This window comes from Microcaecilia unicolor, chromosome 2, assembly GCF_901765095.1.
Source record: "Microcaecilia unicolor chromosome 2, aMicUni1.1, whole genome shotgun sequence".
Taxonomy (NCBI): Eukaryota; Metazoa; Chordata; class Amphibia; order Gymnophiona; family Siphonopidae; genus Microcaecilia; species Microcaecilia unicolor.
In genome coordinates, this window is record NC_044032.1 from 415,947,608 (window position 1) to 415,966,473 (window position 18,866).

Sequence of the window (18,866 nt, forward strand, 5' to 3'; positions counted from 1 at the left end):
ACAAGTTCATACCATGATACCCATGGTTAATTGAAACCAGTCTTTACTTACGCAATAAAAAGGGTATAATTTGAACAGTTTTGTGCTTATGGAGACAAAATAATCTATGACATTGGAACAATAAGATTAATTGAGAACCAGTGTGCAAAGTAGTAAGTGAACATCTAGTTTCATTAGCACGATTAATTGGCTTATTAGAATCAGGTGCATAAATAACTGAACAACAAATAACACACCCTGCAGAGTAAATCTGCATGAGTGAGCTTGGGCATCCTGCCTTACATAAAGGTCCAAAAGGTTTTGAATTTGATCTTCCCCATACAATTAACTCATCATACCACAATCAAAAGAAGTTTCAGAGGACATATGAAACTGAGTAGTTGATGCTCATACGCCTGGACTGGATTACAAGACTTCATTCACCTGGACAGGATTACAAGAGTATTCCTACACATTTGGACTCTACCTATCCACCTTCAGACAGATATAGGACAAACCTATGACTGGGCGCATGCAGTAGCTCAATGTAAATTACATTCAGGTACACTGGGTATTTCCCTGTCCCTGGAGGGTACACAATCTAATTTTGTACCTGAGGCAATGGAGGGTTAAGTGACGTAACACAAACACATGAGGCACTGGGATTTAAACCAGGCACACTGGATGTCAAGCCCAGTGCTCTAATTGCTAGGCTACTCTACCACAGAACAGGCTACTCCTCCATTTTGAGACTGCAAGTGCACAGATAAGTGTACTATCCCCTGGATTCCATAAGGCGCCTAGATTTGCATGCCAAAATTTGGGCGCACTCCCAAGATAGGTGCACAAATTACTACTACTACTACTACTACTATTTAGCATTTCTATAGCGCTACAAGGCATACGCAGCGCTGCACAAACATAGAAGAAAGACAGTCCCTGCTCAAAGAGCTTACAATCTAATAGACAAAAAATAAATAAAGTTTTGTTCGTTCTTACAGAATATTGCCTCAGCATGCCTAACTTGGGTGCCAGCATTTATACCAGGTTTCAGCAGGCGTAAGTCTGATGCAAAAAGTTAGACAAAGGAATGAGAACTAATCGTGATTCTATAAAGGGCACACACACTTTATAGAATTAGACAGTGCCAATTTTGTCCATCGACAAATTTTGAGCACCATTTATAGAATTCCTCATATGCTATTCTATAAAGGAGCAAGTCAGTGCTATAGCAGTGGGTCCCAAACTTGTCCTGGGGGTCCCCCCAGACAGTCGGGTTTTCAGGATATCCACAATGAATATGCATGAAATAAATTTGCATGCAGTGGAGGCAGTGCTTACAAATGTTTCTTATGAATATTCATTGTGGATATCCTGAAAACGGTTTGGGAACTACTGTACTATAGCATGTAACTGCAAGGAGGTAGTGGACGAAACATGGAAGGGGCATGTGTGTGTCTCCAAATTATGCATGTAACTAATAAATTAAGTATATTATATGGTGCATTTAGGTGCATCTATTTATGTCTGCCATTACAATGTGTTCATGCATAATGCCAGTTTTTGCTGTTCTTTATAAACTACACACCTCCCTATGCTGTCCTGGGATGCCTAAAATGGGATTTATTTATTTCCAAGACTTTCTATGCTGCTCTGACAGGCAGAGCAGAATGGTGTACAGGCTACATGAGGAAACAAGAAAGGAACTCCATTAAAACATAAGAAAGCAAACAAAGGGGGAAATTAAGAGAGGGGATGAAAGGGAGAGTGGAAAAGAGGGTAGGCAGTCTATGCAAATACAGCTGGTAAATTCAATCACATAGTTTGTCTATAAGCTATTTGAAAGAGCCAAGTTTTAAGTCCTATCTTTAAATTCCTGAAAGAGAGATTACTACAGAGGGTTAGAGGGAGATTATTGAAGTATGGGGTGCTAGATGTGTAGCTTCCAATTAGGCAAGTCTTGGGCTGGGCAGATTTAAACAGTGGTCATTTAGGGAGTATAATCACCTAGCAGGACAGTAGGGGATAGTAAGCGAGGAAAGGTAATCCGGAGTGCCTAATCTTAGGGCCTTGAAAGTGAGAATAACAACCTTATATGTGATTCGCTGTTTGATAGAAAGCTGATGATATTGTTTCAGGAAAGGTGTAGTGTGGTCGAAGCAGAGGGCATGGAACAGTATCCTAATAGCTATATTTTGCACTGTTTGGAGTTACAATAGTCTAGATAGGAAGTGAAGAAAAAGAGGACCAGTGCATAAAAACGTTGATTGTCAAAGAGGTGGCGAATTGCGCGTAGTTGACGGAAGACTAAAAAACTAACCTTGGCCAGGTACAATATTTGAGGTACAAATGAGGGAGAGGAATCAAGTATAATGTCCAAATATTGAAAGCTAGATACTGCTGAGATTGAGATGCCAAAGAGTGTGATAAGTGAAGGGAGGGAGAAAGGTGTGCCTGAGAACCAACAGGCCACCCTTTTATCAGGATTAAGTATCAACTGATATTCTTTAAGCCGGTTAGCTACAGATGCAAGGCAAGTCTGCAGTGGAGTGAGAGAGGGGGAGACAGGGGGTGTGGGATACAGCAGAAGAATGTCATCAATATAGAAATAGGCAGAAATCCCAAAAGACTGAATAAGGGTAGCAAGTGGACTCAGGTAGATATTCAAAAGTAGCAGAGAAAGGATTGAACCCTGAGGTACCCCATGGTTTAACTCCTTCTGTTTAGAAGTTGTGTCAGAGAGAATGACCTGAAAAGTACAATTTGAAAGTAAGGAGGTGAACCATGAGAGGACTGTATTACAAGTGATCTCTAAGGAAGACAGGTGTGAGAGCAGGAGGGAATGGTTAACCATATCAAAAGCTGTAGACAGGTCTAAGGATACTGCTAAGATAGCTCTGTGTTGATCAAAGCGAGAGTGGAGTTCGCTAGTGACAGCTGCCATAATAGTTTCTGTACTATTATGAGTTCTAAAACCAGATTGAAGGGGATGTAAGGCAAGGGTTTTCACAGAGAAAGATGTAAGTTGAGTAAATACAATTTTTTCTAAGATCTTGGACATATAACAGAGGTTTGAAACGGGATGATAATGGTTGGGAATAGTAGGATCCAGAGTAGGCTTCTTCAAAATAGGATGAAGAACAGCTTGTTTCCAAAGATCAGGGACTTTGGAATAATGTCCGGATAATAAATTTAGGTTGATTAAAGATAGCAGGCTTGGGTATAGACCTAGTCTGGCTTTTTGAGCCAGATCACTAAGGCAGTATGTAGTTTTCATGGACGTCTTTGTTTTACATAGAGAAACAAGAGTCTAAATTTCAAAGGAGGACAAGATGGAAGAGTAAGCATGCACAGTTGGGGTAAGGACAGAGGGTGAGGGAGAGTCAATGAAGACTGTAGAAGGATTAGCTGGTGCAGGGAGAGATTTCACCAGAGTATCTATTTTATTAAGAAAATAGCGAGAGGGCTTCTGCCGAGGGCTGACTAGACTGTATTTACAGAAATGGATGTGGTTATCTGACGGTAGATTGAATAAAGGTCCCTGAAGGGATTAGAAAACTGCAAATGCTTCCTATCAATTTATTCCCCCTTTTCTCTCTTTAAGTGAAAATTATAATTATGATGAAGAGAGCTGCATTTGAAAAGGTTATCTTGGGCCTTAGACTTTTTCTAGTCTTTCTGCTTGTCTATATTGGAGTTTGAGGGGTCTCAGATTAGGGGAATACCAGTGGTTCCTTTTAGATGGAGTCCAGTGATAGAAAGTTTTTGGAGCAACATTGTCTATGACACGGGACAGAATAGAATGCCAGGATTTGGTTTGATCATTAAAACATTTGTAGAAAAATTCTGAAGAAACAGAGAAGTGTGATGGTGAGAGGGTAGAAGCATCAAAATTGAGAGAGAGAGAGAGAGAGAGAGAGAGAGAGAGAGAGAGAGCCCTTGTCCAATAACCATTGGACAGAGGAAGTGCTAAGGGGTGGGAAGGTATAGAAAGCTTAAAAAGAATGAGATGGTGATCTGCCTAGGAAAGGGGGAGAGGAGGTAAAAGCTGATGGGCAATGTCGAGAGTCCTGCGGTATAAGCAGTGTGTTTTTTCTAGCAAAAAAGGTGTCGATACTCAAATGCCAGGCCACCCTTCAGGGGTTGTGTGATTACTGAGGGACCCACCCCACAATAGCCAGGCCCTCTGCAACCAGTCACAGAATCTACGACAAGGCAGAATTGGTATGTAGAGCCTGAGTTCTCTCATTAAAACTTGGGGACCATGGATCAATTTTAGCAGACAATGGAAAAGGTGCTGGTACTCAGTACCCCCAAGTACCCCCTCAAAAAAATCCCTGGGTATAAGTACTAGATCTAACATGTGGCCAGCAGCATGGGTAGGGAAGGAAACCAACTGACGAAGGGAGAGATCAGAAAGAAAGCTGAAGATTGTACAGACTCTATCCAGAAGCGATCATCCGGGCAAGATCACCCCGAGAATAAGCTGGGAAATCATCCATGAAGTTACAAAGAATTCCAGATTAACAGCTGAAGATCTGCTGACCTTTCAGGAGGAAAAACTAAATAGGAATGGTGCTCATGGGGTATTTCCCGGTCCGTGGAGGGCTCACAATGTACCTGAGGCAATGGAAAGTTGTGATTTCCCCAAGATATTTTGAATTTTACACACCAGGTGATAAGTAAGGAGTGCAAGGAGAAAAGGAGTAATGTGATCATGTGTTTTACCAACAACTTGCAGAGCCTTCAAAAGGCTAAGCAAGGTGTCCTAGACAGACTGCATGACAGTTATCTAGAGGTGCAAAAGGAGTTGTTGCAGTACTGAATAGCAGTCATTAAAATGCAAGAAAGCCCTAAACTTATGAGTGTAAATATACACAGCTTGTAAAATACACCTTTGCCTTGAATGAAAGTGGAGAGTCAAGCATTCCACACAGATAATGGACTTTCTTTTGAATACATATTAGTATTTGAACAGGTTAATGCATTTCTTAATACATTAGATTGGCCCCTATTAAATCAGGAGGAAAAATACAAATCGGACTCCAATTATAGATAAGGATATCAAGAAGCCACTTAGGAGGAATTTTTTCAAATGGCTGCCTTGTTACACAGTACATGTGTGACTTTCACTGATTTTCTTTTGAAAATTAACAGTAAGTACACTTGCAGAAATGACGAATGAACTTTGCACCTGCTTTTTCTGCAGGTGGCTGATTAGGGGTAAAATAGTGTGCATACATTTAAAAATCAAATGTATGCATGCAGTTTTCCTCTTCAACCGAGGAAACCTTGCTTTCTCATCCAAAGTATGTGCACTATGAAAGCTCATGCATTTTTTTTCTATAAGTAATAAGCACAAAGAAAACAAAGAATAAAATAAGTTGATACCTTTTTTTTTTTATTGAACTAACAATACAAGCTTTCGAAGGCAGAACCTTTTTTCTAGACACCTTAAATGGTGATATGTCCAACCAGGACAGTTTATTTCAGTTCCTTTCTAATGCGTCCTTTATACCTCTAGGTCCTCATAAGTTACTGGCCCTGGTTGCTGTTCATGGTGGAATTTTATCAAACTTTAATAGTAAGGTGACTCCCAATCTTAAAAAAAAAAAAACATATCAAGATCTTAGCTCCTGGAGTAAAGCTACTTGTGTAAACACAATCCCCCTGAGACTCAGCCTGCGACATTGGTGTAGATATAGGTGGGCCTGGGTGGGCACAGGCCCACCCAGTGGCGTACCAAGGGGGGGCGGTGGGGGCGGTCCGCCCTGGGTGCACGCCGCTGGGGGATGCCGTGGCGCGCGCCTGCTCCGAGTTCATTAAACTTCTTTGCTCGTTCGCTGTAGCTCCCTCTGCCCCGAAACAGGGATATTCTGTGCTGGTATCTGGGCATAGCCTGGTACTGGCCTTCCAGGCACCAGTGGCTGGTGTTTAAAAGAATTGCTGTTCATTGCAGGCCAGAGGCATAGCCAGACTTGGTACTTTGGATGGGCCCAGAGGTAAACTGGATGGGCCCTTCCACACGCATGTGCCCCCCTGCCCCTCCTCCCTCCCAAACATACACAGAAGAAAACACACAACAAATATCTTCCCGGAAATATTTTTTAAGAACACAGATTTTTTTTTCACCTACCCCACATCTTTTCCCTCTCTTCTGCGGCGTCCTGGCATCTGCGCTCCAATCTTTGAACCCCGTCCCTCCCCGGTGTTGGTGCAGGCGTCCTTGGCGCCTGCAGCAATTCATTCTCGCTGCTTTGCTGGCCCCACTCTCTCTGATGTCATTGCCTATTTCCTGTCTGGCGGAACGTGGCAGGTGGAAGCCTGCGAGACCGTCACAAGCAGTGAGAATGGGGAGTGAAGGGGTTCAGAAACAGGAGTGTGGATGCCAGGATGCCGCAGAGGAGAGGAGAGAAGAGAGCAGTATGGCGCTGCAAATGGGTGGGCCTGAGCCAAGAATAGGTGGGCCTAGTGGCGTTCCTTGCCTGGATGGCACCCGGGGCGGAGCGCCGATGCGCCCCCCCCCGGGTGCAGCGCGGCCCCCACCCCATTAAATTACACCTTCCCCCCCCCCGGCGAAATGACACCCCCCCCTGGGTGCACGCCGCTGGGGGGGGTGCCGCGGCACGCGGCGCGCGCCTGCTCCGAGTTCGCTAAACTTCTTTGCTCGTTCGCTACAGCTCCCTCTGCCCCGAAACAGGTTACTTCCTGTTCCGGGGTAGAGGGAGCTGCAGCGAACGAGAGAAGTTAGCGAACTCTTGCAGCAGGCACGCGCCGCGGCACCCCCCAGCGGCAGATCGCCCCCACCGCCCCCCCTTGGTACGCCACTGATAAGAGGGTCTCCTGCATTCTTTCCTAATGCTCAGCAGGTAGCGTGCCAAACAAAGGCGCTGCTCCCATGACAAACCCTACAACAGCTCGGAGCTGACATGAGGGTTTGCCGAGCAGGGGAGGAATGGGGAGATTGGCTGAAACAGCCCTGGGGGTCCAGTAGACCCCCCAAACCCCACCCCACCAAACACAAGGCCTGGAGGTCTGGTGGACCCCCAACTCCCCCCCCCCCCGCCCACACACAAACACACACACACACACACACACACACACTCACTGAGGATACCCTGGTGGTTCAGCAGGACACTTGATGTGACCCACCCTCTCCAACCTCCTCACTCACCGAAGATACCCTAGTGGTTCAGTGTGACCCTCAATGTGACCCCCTCCCAACCTCTCCTTCCATACCTTAAAGTAGTAGTAGGAGGAGAAGGGACTAGCACTTCCTCCCTCTTTGAGTGCCACCTCAAAATGGCGGTGTCCTGCCCAGGGTGGGGTTTAACTTCCATAAGTTATGCCCCACCCAGCTTTTCCTGGATGCACCGGGTAGGTCGCCATTTTGAGGTGGCGCCTGGACAGGAGGGAGGGAGTGCTAGTTCCTCCTCCTACTACTTTAAGGTATGAGAGGACTGGGTTGGGGTAGAGAGGGGGGTCATGTCGAAGGTCCCACTGGACCACCAGGGTATTTTCAGTGAGTGGAGAGGGGGTTGGGGGGTCACATCAAGGGTTCTACTGGACCACCAGGGTATCTTCTGTGGGGTAAGTTATGTGATTGGGTGGTGGGGGGGTGAGGGGGTTGGGGGTCCACTGGACCTTCAGGCCCTTGTTTTTAGCGGGGTGGTGGGTCTGGAGGTCTACTGGGAGAAAGAGGGGTGCATCCAGGAAAACCTATATAAAATAGTGTTTAAAGTGTGAGTGCTCAAGGGAAAGGAGAGCTATTTTAGTGGGCTAGAAGAATCTTCTAGAACAAGCAGACCCAAAAAGTTAAGGGCTGGGTAGAAAGTGGTTCAGGAGTGGTTGTCCATAGCTAAAGCAGGTTTGGACCTGGCTGATGTTTGGAAGGGAGGGAGCCCCTCTGAAAATACCTTAAGGCAAGTAAACAAGGGAAACCACAGACTTGTTGGAGGGTATGGCAGTCTTTGTGTTAGAACTCCCAGGGAGAGAGACATTGTATGAATCTGCTAAAATAAACAGTCCCAAAGGGCTGGGGCACAGAATTTTAAGCAGTAGTAGCCTAGTGGTTAGTGCAATGGACTTTGATCCTGGGGAACTGAGTCCAATTCCCACTGCAGCTCCTTGTGACTCTGGGCAAGTCACTTAACCCTCCATTGCCCCTGGTACAAAATAAGTACCTGAATATATGTAAACCGCTTTGAATGTAGTTGCAAAAACCTCAGAAAGGTGGTATATCAAGTCCCATTTCCCTTTCCCTTGGTATGCGGGAAAATCTGGAATGAAAACTACAGTGTTTAGGAAAGCTTTCCAGGAGTGGAATTGTTTCTCTATAAAAAGTCTTGTTAGAAACTCTGTTTTTTTTTTTAGTTTGTTTGTGGTTATTATGTAAAATAAAAGTTGATATCTTGAACAAGAGAAAAACTTGATTATTCAATGGCATAATTGTCCTCTTAATAAAATGTTCCTTGAACACTGATTAATAAATCTTTTCAACTTAAGATTGTCTCTCTTCTCTCTGGAACCCGTGGTCTATCATCCACCTTTTTCCTTTTGCCTTGAACACTAGCAGCTATTCTATTGTGATATTAAGGGATTCTGCATAAGGAGGGTTGGCTTAGAGGGAACTGGGGGATGGAGGTATAGTAGAATAGGGCAAACGCTGTTCCCAATATTAAGCTACTGAACTGAGTACACTGGAGCATCCTGCTGCGGGGGAGTGGGAGCAGCCACTAGGGTGACCCCTAGTGGTGACAATATCAATCACTTTGATTATAGTTTTGGGATACCCAAAACTTGCTCAAAATTGTAGGTTTATTTTATTAATCACCTTTGGCTGTAAAATTTAGGATTAGAAAATGCATTAGCCTAAGATGTAGCAAAATCATAGGATATTAATCCACAAGAATCAATGAGGCTTTTTAAACAGTTGTATGCCACAGGTAATGTTAGGCTCTTTCTTAATATCCTGCACAAAACTGAAGAGGTAATTTGCTTGGATGCCGAAAAGTCTTTTGATTGGTTCACAGCCTTTGTTCGACAGCCTTTGTTCAAGATTTTAGACTGGTTTGGGTTTGGTAAATAACATATATGCAGTACGGGATCTCTATCACAAGGTTATTGTGAATAATAATCTTTTATTCCTTTGCCCTAGGTAGAGGTACTACAAAGAAATGTTCCTTCCACTTTTGTTTCATCTCTAGAGAAATTTATGGGTTCAGAGTTAATCACATTGAACGTAAATTATCCATATATGCAATTACAATATTAATCTAACTGTGTTAGATGATTCCATTTCTAAACTGTCTGACATTGTTTCCTTGGTTGTAGGTCTATCAAATCACAAAATCAATTGGTCCAAATCAGAAACTCTTGCTTTTAATATTCATCGTACAATCTATTTCAGACCTTTAATTATTTCAGTGGAAACAGGAGAGGATAAAGTATTTGGAGTAATACATTACAATGATTAGAAAAGACAAGTTTGATAATCATGGGATAAATTGAAGATTTGCTTACAGAAATTACTTTAAATTGGTCACCATTATACTTATCATGGTGGGAGAGAGATGTAGCTATTAAAATGTCTGCTACACTGCAGACAAATTATATACTACATGTATTGATCATACTTTTTCTAGATTAAGAAAAAAACTGCATGCTTTCCGAGTTCCTCTGGAAGAAGAGACCTCCATATTAGCTCTTCAGAAACTTTAAACAAGCAAAGACAAAGGTGGAATCAATTCCCCAAACTTTCTTTTGTATCACCATACATATATCTTGCAACAAGGTGGCTTTGGCCACGAAACTGGAGGGAACTCTTAACAGATCCAGACTTCCCACTATCCGCACTTTCTGAATGGGATAATTTTATTGCCATTATCATGCGGATGTGGCCTGTTATAAATACTTATTGGTATGTCGCATGATATGAAGGTGCATACTTTGGCAATAGACATGTACAGGGATGTAGGTTGGACAGACCATGGGTGGAGTTTGCAAATACACACACAGATTATAAAACATGTGAATCTACGTGCATTGGTAAATAATCTAGGTGCAGATCTGCTTGATTTCTGCTAGTATTTTATAAATACATATAGGTGCTATCTGGTCTTTATAAAATAGCACCTAAGTTGGCTCCTACTTGCCTTCTTGAATCTGGTGCTCTCTGGTTCTCATATTCAAATCTCATAGGATTGGTTTACCACAATATCTGTCATCTTTTACTATTCCATACTCACCTGCTCGCCTTCCCTGTTCAATAAATGGTTGTCATTTAGTCCTACCAGGTCCAAAACTTGCTCATTTAGAATCCACCCATTGTTCCGCTTTTTTTTTTTTTTGCTGCCCCCTTTCATTGGAACTCTTTCCTGCTTGAAATCCATGCAGAATCCTCATTTAGGAATTTTAAATACCTATAGGCTTATTTTCAAAGCACTTAGCCTCCCAAAGTTCCATAGAAACCTATGGAACTTAGCCTCCCAAAGTGCTTTGAAAATATGCCTCCTGGTTGTTCACTAATACTTTTTCTCTAGACTAACCTCACAGTGATTCATAGCTTCTGTCCTTTTTCCCCCCAATTAGTTCCTCTCCTGCCCCCCTTCCCTTTTTGTGTGTGCTCCTTTCCCCCATTCTCCTCTCTTTTCCTGTGTGAGTGTGAAGTTGCTTTCCTATCATATTTTGTAGTTCTTTTCTTTTAACTGAAATGTGTTTTAGCATTGTAAACCGCCAAATACTGCTAGTCAAACCTGGCGGTATAGCAAATCTCAATAAACTATAACTATAAACTCTAAAGGTGCAGTAGTTCATAGGTCAACAGCCTTTAAGGGAGAGGAAAAGATACTAGATGGTATGGATGAACAGATTGGATAGGCCTTGTGATCTTTATCTGCCATCATTTCTATGTTTCTATTAGGACTGTAAAATAAAATTGCTTGCAGCCTACTCCTGTGTGGTTATGAGTGTGGGTGCAATGAGATGGCACCACTCAAGAATGTGAAACTAGATGAATGAAGATAAACCTCTTACATCCTGGCATACCTTCAGAGAGAAACTAATGAGTCTCTCCCCTCATCCGCTACCATAATCTCATGGCTCTCATGTCTCACCCTCCTGTTCTTGGCCCTGACCTTTGATGGTTGGAGGCGCAATGACAATTACTCTTTCCTCTTCCTGTATGATATTTCAGGGTTAGTATCTACAACAACTTTTAAGGAAAATTTAGTACTAGTATTAACCCCTAGAGCATTTCAGATATAGGATGATGCACTAAAAATTAAATGGCAAGTTACTATGCAATGTTTTAAATTAACATTTTTCCTGCTTTAGTTGGCCTGGGTAGTAAAGCAATGAATACCAATGTTAGATTCAGTGGCAGAGCTACTCTCACTTGGGTCCTGGTGCAAGTTTTCATTTTGGGCCACTCTACACAAACACGCATATATATGCATCCCTTAACCCCCCACCCCCATCCCCACCCCTCCCCCATGCCTAGTATCCTTCTCTCCTGTCTGCCTATAACCAGAGCTTGACCTCCTTCCATAGGCGCCCCATATAAGAGGCTTGGGGAGGCTAAGCCTCCCCAACCTGAACCGCAACCTTCCCTGCCTGTCGGACCCACTGCCTCTCTCCTCCCATCCACCCCTGGCTGTTCTGCAACAGAGTTTGGCTGCCTCCCATTGCACTGCTGCTACCGGACCCGCCGCGCTCATAAACAATGATAGAAGAGCGTGGGACCCGGCTCTCCGCAACACCGCTAGCACTTCTTGTGCTGGTCCCGGAAGTTTATATCAGAAGAGGCAGAACCGTCACAGGAAGCGCTAGCGGCGCTGTAGAGTCTGGTCCCGAGCTCTTCATTGCTTATTAGCACGGGACCGGTGGCAGCTGGCAGAAGTACAAGGCCTCCCCCCAGCCTGCGCGCGCCCCCTTGAATTCTTGAGTCCCCGGCTCTCTGCTGCCTCATCCTCCTGCCGCGACGGCTGAAAACGTTTCCTACTTTTCCTCCTCTTCGGTGCAGCACATGGCTGTGTTCGGGGAATGCCTTCGCCTAGCGCTTCCCTGTCTGCTGCTCTCGATGGGGTCCTGTGCTTCTGGGTCCAGGAGAACCATCCCACGAGAACCAGGTGGTGAGAAAGAAAGAGACAAGAGAAGGGATGCAGGATGGCAGGTGTGGGGAGTAGAGGAGAGAGAGAGAGACAATGGGCATTGCTGCATTCTGGGGGAGAGAGACAGACAGGCATTGCTGGATTACAGGGCTATGGGGTATGTGGAGGAACATAGAGGAGATGCTGGTTTCAGGGAGAGACAGGAGGTGAGAGAGGCAGAAGCAATACTGCATGGGGGGAGAGAAGGGGCAATGCTGGATGGTGGGGGTAAGGGAAAGAGACAGAGACGAGATACTTTATGGTGGTAGGGGCAGAGAGACAAGAAGGGATGCTAGCTGGCGGGAGGGGGGTGAGAAAGAAAGAGACGAGAGGAGATGCAGGATGGCAGGTGGGAGAGAAAGATGAGAGGTAATGCTAGATGGTGGTGGGAGAGTGAGAGAGAGAAGATACTGGATTGCAGGTGATAGAAACAGAAAGGGAGGAGTTGCTGGATGAAAGGGGTAGAGAGAGGAGATGCAATGCTGGATGGTGGTGGTGGGAGAGAGACAGAGACAGAGAAATGATGGATGGCAGGTGATAGATACAGAAAAGGATGAGATACTAGATGGCAGAGGTAGAGAGAGAGGAGATGCTGAATGGCAGTGGGAGAGAGAGGAAAAAACTAGTGAAAGACTGGGGAATAAGAGAAAGGAGAATCGGTGGGCCAGAGTGAGGAAAAGAGATGAAAAGCTGTAGGTGGATGCAATAAAAAGAGGGAGATGGAAGACTGGATAATAGGAATGAAATCTGAATGGCTAGGTAACAAAAAAAATGGAAGAAAGCTGAAAGGAACAGATTAGTGTTAATGATAGTTGTTTTGGAAGAGGTGAAGAAGACAGAAGAAGAGAAAAAAATGACACATGGACAGGAGACCCAAGGAAAGAGAGTTAAAAGAAAACATGGAAGCAGACAGCAAAGGTAGAAAAAATAATTTTATTTTTAATTTAGGATGAAGTAATGTGGCAGCCATGTTAGTCCACTTTAAAAGTTAAATAGTTATAAAATTAAAAAATAAAAAAGGTGACTAAATACATTGTTGTGACTTGCTTTCGGAGACCAATACCTAATTCTCCAGGTCAGGACAGTATACTACTATAACAGTATACTCATCCTGACTTTAAGAAGGAGTTTTTGGCTTCTGAAAACTAGCCAAATATGTTGTTAGTCGAATAAGAAGATATCACCTTATTTTTTGGTTTTGTTTTATTTGCTAATTTTTAATGTAGCAATTGAAATGTGTTAGTTTTTTAAAATTTACATCTTCTTTCTAGATTTTCCACAGTACAAAGGGATGTGTCATTCATAGGCGCCCGTATAAGAGGCTTGGGGAGGCTAAGCCTCCCCAGCCCGCCACTGCCCCGCCCCCCGCCGTACCTTTAAGTATTATAGTTTTGCTGGAGTCGCGGGCAGCCGGCATTGAAGACATGGGCAGGCTTACGCCGGTTCCAGCAGCCTTCCCTTCCCTCGTTGCAAGTCGGATGATGGCTCCGCCCTCTTCTGACGTATTTCCTGTTTCTACGAGGGCGGAACCATCATCCGACTTGCAACGAGGGAAGGGAAGGCTGCTGGAACCGGCGTAAGCCTGCCGATGTCTTCAATGCCGGCTGCCCGCGACTCCAGCAAAACTATAATATTTAAAGGTACGGGGGGGGGGCAGGAAGGGCAGATGGGAGAGGAGAGGAGGGTTGCTGCACATGGTGGAAGAAGGGGAGAGGAGAGGGCAGGGGAGAGGAGAGTTGCTGGATGGAGGGAAGGGGAGAGGAGGGTTGCTGGACATGGTGGAAGAAGGGGAGAGGAGGGTTGCTGGACATGGTGGAAGAAGGGGAGAGGAGGGTTGCTGGACATGGTGGAAGAAGGGGAGAGGAGAGGGCAGGGGAGAGGAGGGTTGCTGGATGGAGGGAAGGGGAGAGGAGGGTTGCTGGACATGGTGGAAGAAGGGGAGAGGAGGGTTGCTGGATGGAGGGAAGGGGAGAGGAGGGTTGCTGGACATGGTGGAAGAAGGGGAGAGGAGGGTTGCTGGATGGAGGGAAGGGGAGAGGAGGGTTGCTGGACATGGTGGAAGAAGGGGAGAGGAAGGTTGCTGGATGGAGGGAAGGGGAGAGGAGGGTTGCTGGACATGGTGGAAGAAGGGGAGAGGAGGGTTGCTGGATGGAGGGAAGGGGAGAGGAGGGTTGCTGGACATGGTGGAAGAAGGGGAGAGGAGAGGGCAGGGGAGAGGAGAGTTGCTGGATATGGGTAGATGGAGGGGAGGGTAGGGGGGGAGAGGAGGGTTGCTGGACATGGAGGGGGAGGGAGGAGTGAGGAAGGAGATGAGATAACAGAAAAGGAAGAGAGTAGAAAAACTGCACATGGATGAAGAAAATAGGCAAAAGCTGGATCTACTGGACAGTCAAGTTTGCGGAGGACCCAGCTTTCACTTACGGATGTAGGACAAGAAATGAAGAAGAAAGGCGGAAAGTAAACAAATAAATGGAAAGGAAGCCCTGAAAATGGAGTTAAGAGGACAGATAGCAGCAGAATCGGATACTGGGCCAGCACAATCAGAAAAACAAAGTCACCAGACAACAAAGGTAGAAAAGATCATTTTATTTTCATTATAGTGTTTGGAATATGTCCATTTTGAGAATTAGGTGTTCAACATTAAAAGTTTATTTACTTATTTATGACATTTTATCCCACATTAAACATGAATTAGGATGTTTTGTGGCTCTACATGAGAATTGTGATATTATGATCCCTTGTTTCAATATTGTTGACGGTCTACATTTTCCGTATGGGTGGTATATTGGTGTATTAGGTTCTGCCCAGTGTAATATTTATGGTACAGTAAGGTTCTGAGTGTGTTTTTGCACAAAGTTGTGCATAGTGTTTTGCAGTTGAGCGATTGTGGTTAGTATACGCTTTGAGCAACCACTTTATTCTTTGACATATGATACATAGCTAATATCTAATAAAAGGTATTAATTGTGACATTTTTTTTTTTTCTGTGTGTGATCAGACAATTATGGATTTAAGCTCCACCCCTGGCCCCACCCTAACCCCACCCCCTTTAGCCTCCCCAAACAGTTGGGCCACCGACCGCCTATGGTGTCATTGTTTCTATTTCTTTGGTTTTGCATTGTATGCAGAGTATGGCTTCTTGGGGTTCAGTTTAAATTTTGTCTACATATTTCTATTTTTAGTTTGTGGTTACTTATTCTATACTTGATTAGGGTCTACTTGTGATCATGTATGAAAAAGGCTGGGTATTCTGTTAGCATTGAGTGTCTGTGTAGGACTGATCTCTACTAATCCAGCTTGTTTAGCTTTCCAATAGGTATATTGATGATGTTCTGTCCGCTGCAATTTATGGTGACTCCTGAAGGTTAGTGTTATGGTAGAATTGCTTTATAGGTCCTAAGTGATTTTTGTTGGGTTTTGTATTACTTCACAATATGCCTGGTACTGGATTGTGTATTTGGATGTAGTTCAATCCTTTTTCAATTGTAGCTCAGTGAGAATTATATTAAGATGCAGTAGGTATTTTCCTATCTCTGGAGGACTTACAAATCTGTGCTAAATAATTGTATATATTTCCAGAATACTGCAAGTATTGTCCTGTTTAATAGGTTGTATTGTTTTGGTTCACTATATTCATTTTTTGGCACATAATTCCTGGATTGTATTCAGTGTGCATATTACAGTGGTATTGGGGAGACAGCTGATAGAGTGGCACCAGAACCACAAAGTGAAGGATTAATTCTTAGCAGTGTTCAAATGTTCTCCACTATCGTTTCCCTCCACTGCAAGCATTTTAACGTACTCTGTTCTAGTCCATCTCTCCCATACCCTGATCTTAGCCCCGCCCTATAACTTCATCTAGCCCCACCCACTTTAGCCTCCCCAAACAGCTGAGTCACCGACCGCCTATGCCTCCTTCCCCACTATTTCCCTCACATTTATTTATTTATTGGGATTTATCAACTGCCTTTATGAAGAGATTTACCCAAGGTGGTTACAGCAGATACATCACTCCACACCAGGTGTGTGCAACCATGGTTTTCAAGGGCCAGAATCCTGTCAGGTTTTCAAGAGTTCTACAATGAATATGCATGAGATGAATTTGCATGTACTGCTTCCATTGTATGTAATTAGATCTCATACATATTCATTGTGGAAACCTTGAAAACCTGACTGGATTGTGGCCCTTGGGGACCATGGTTGCACAACCCTGCTATAGATATATACACTGGGAGTGGGAAGAAATCTTGCAAAACCCAAGGATCCTAATCCTACAGCCAACTGGCTCATTGTACACAAAAGCTTGGAAGAGATGGAACGGTAGCACCAGCTTGGCAGGTGACTGGCAGGTCTTCTCTTCCATCCATTACTGGGTTGAGATAGAGAAAACAAAATGGTGGTCTAATCCTGCTGCCCTTTCTGCCCAATGATCAGTGGTGCTTTTAGCCAGAACATTTGGTGGAACAACAGTGGGTCAAGATAAGAGATTAAGTCACAGGGAATTTCCCCACGTCAGGACCATTCTCATAGATGCCCTCCTACCTTCAAACTGGCTATTCAAGACACTAGAAAAAAAAGGTCCCTGACACATTTTAACCAGACTATAAGATTATTTCATAGCATCATTTAAACAATTCTATATGGGTGTAAAGTATAGATTATATAGGACAGGACACAATCTTAATATAAATCCTGCATTTACAGTTTGCTAACTTCTCCCTTCATAGAAATACCCCCATTAATGGTTGAAGGACAGTACTAGGAGTTGTCTCCCCCCCCCCCCCAAAAAAAAAATAAGCCCAAATTTGTGTTATCTCAGTAAAAGCAACACAAACTCCTTGCAATGCCAGATACATGTGGGGCAATATTCAAAAGCACTTACGCTTTTCTGAACAAATATTCTCCAACTTAAACAAGGTTTTGGCCATATAAGATTCTATGCATTCAAGTTATCAGTTTTCAGTTTGATTTGGCATGGTCTGATGTTAAAAGTGATGCAGGTAGTGGCAAAACTCAGGTAGCCTATGCATTTAAGTGAAGCTATTTTACCAAAACAGATAAGCACCTATGTTTTCTTTACTTAGTAACTTATAGTAAATGACGGCAGATGCAATGTCTGGAAAAAACAGACACGATGTTCGGAAAAAACGGGACCCCCCTCACACAGTTTCAGAATACTTTGCAATTGTTTAAACATGTAGCATGACCTTTGAAAATACATTAGTCCAACTGTTATTAGGAAACTCCCTTAGCAAACGCTTTGTGCCGTATGCTTATTTTGTTGCAAAACTTTCATTGCAGCTGTATCTTCTTTGCTAGACACCATTTTGCTACAACGGATCTGAATGGTCACTTCCTGAATGACGTCATTTTGAAAACAAGGATCATACAGTTTTTACAGCATCCTGCAGTAACTCATCAATAATAGTAATAATTTTTTAATAATAAGTACATACTGTAACTATTGCCATACTGGGACAGACCGAAGGTCCATCCAGCCCAGCATCCTGTTTCCAACAGTGGCAAATACATTTTATGCTGCTTATCCTAGAAATAAACAGTGGACTTTCCTCAAGTCCATTTTAATAATGTTCTATGGACTTTTCCTTTAGGAAGCCATCCAAACCTTTTTAAAACCCCGCTAAGCTAACCGCCTTTACCACATTCTCTGGCAATGAATTCGAGAGTTTAATTACACATTGAGTGATGAAAAACTTTCTCCGATTCCTTTTAAATATACTACTTTGTAGCTTCATTGCGTACCCCCTAGTCCTAGTATTTTTGGAATGAGTAAACAAGTGATTCACGTCTACCCATTCCACACCACTCATTATTTTATAGACCTCTATCATATCTCCCCTCAGCCGCCTTTTCTCCAAGCTGAAGAGCCCTAGCCACTTTAGCCTTTCCTCATAGGGAAGTCGTCCCATTCCCTTTATCATTTTCGTTGCCCTTCTCTGCACCTTTTCTAATTCCACTATATCTTTTTTGAGATGCGGCAACCAGAATTGAACACAATATTCGAGGTGGGGTCGAACCATGGAGCGATACAAAGGCATTATAACATCCTCATTTTTGTTTTCCATTCATTTCCTAATAATACCTAACATTCTATTTGTTTTCCTAGCCGCCGCAGCACACTGAGCAAAGGGTTTCAATGTATCATCAACAACGACGCCTAGATCCCTTTCCTGGTTGGTGATTCCTAACGTGCAACTTTGCAATTCAGGTTTCTCTTTCCTATATGCATCATTTTGCACTTGCTCACATTAAACGTTAGCTGCCATTTAGATGCCCCAGTCTCGTATGGTCCTCTTGTAATTTTTCACAATCCTCTTGCGATTTAACAATATTGAACAGCTTTGTGTTGTCAACAAATTTAATTATTTGTTTTTGGGTTATTTGGAAAAATGTTGGGGATCCTGTTTTTTCCAGACACCATCCAGTCGATATTCAGTGTTATTTAACTGGCCAGGAACAGCTCCTGGCTGGTTAAATAGTACTTAGCTGAAGTGTTAATATTTAGCGTGGGATAGCCGGTTATCTCTGCTGAATATTAGCACTTAGTGCATAGCAGCTAACCGGCTAGCTGCGAATATTCAGCAGTTCGCTGGCTAAGTTTAATGGACAAATCGGACCACCTAAATAGCAGTCCTATCTTTGGCCACTATAAACTTAACCAGCCAGTGTTGAATATTAACTTGGCTGGTTAAGTAAAAGCCGGACAAAAACCCCCCA

At 43.6% G+C, this 18,866-nt stretch overlaps 1 protein-coding gene across 1 annotated transcript in view; it reads right to left on the reverse strand.

Annotated features, from left to right (window-relative positions):
- UNC5C (unc-5 netrin receptor C) overlaps positions 1 to 18,866 on the reverse strand; it is a 644,470-nt gene that overhangs the window by 241,441 nt on the left and 384,163 nt on the right. The gene's annotated exons all lie outside the window — the stretch shown is intronic.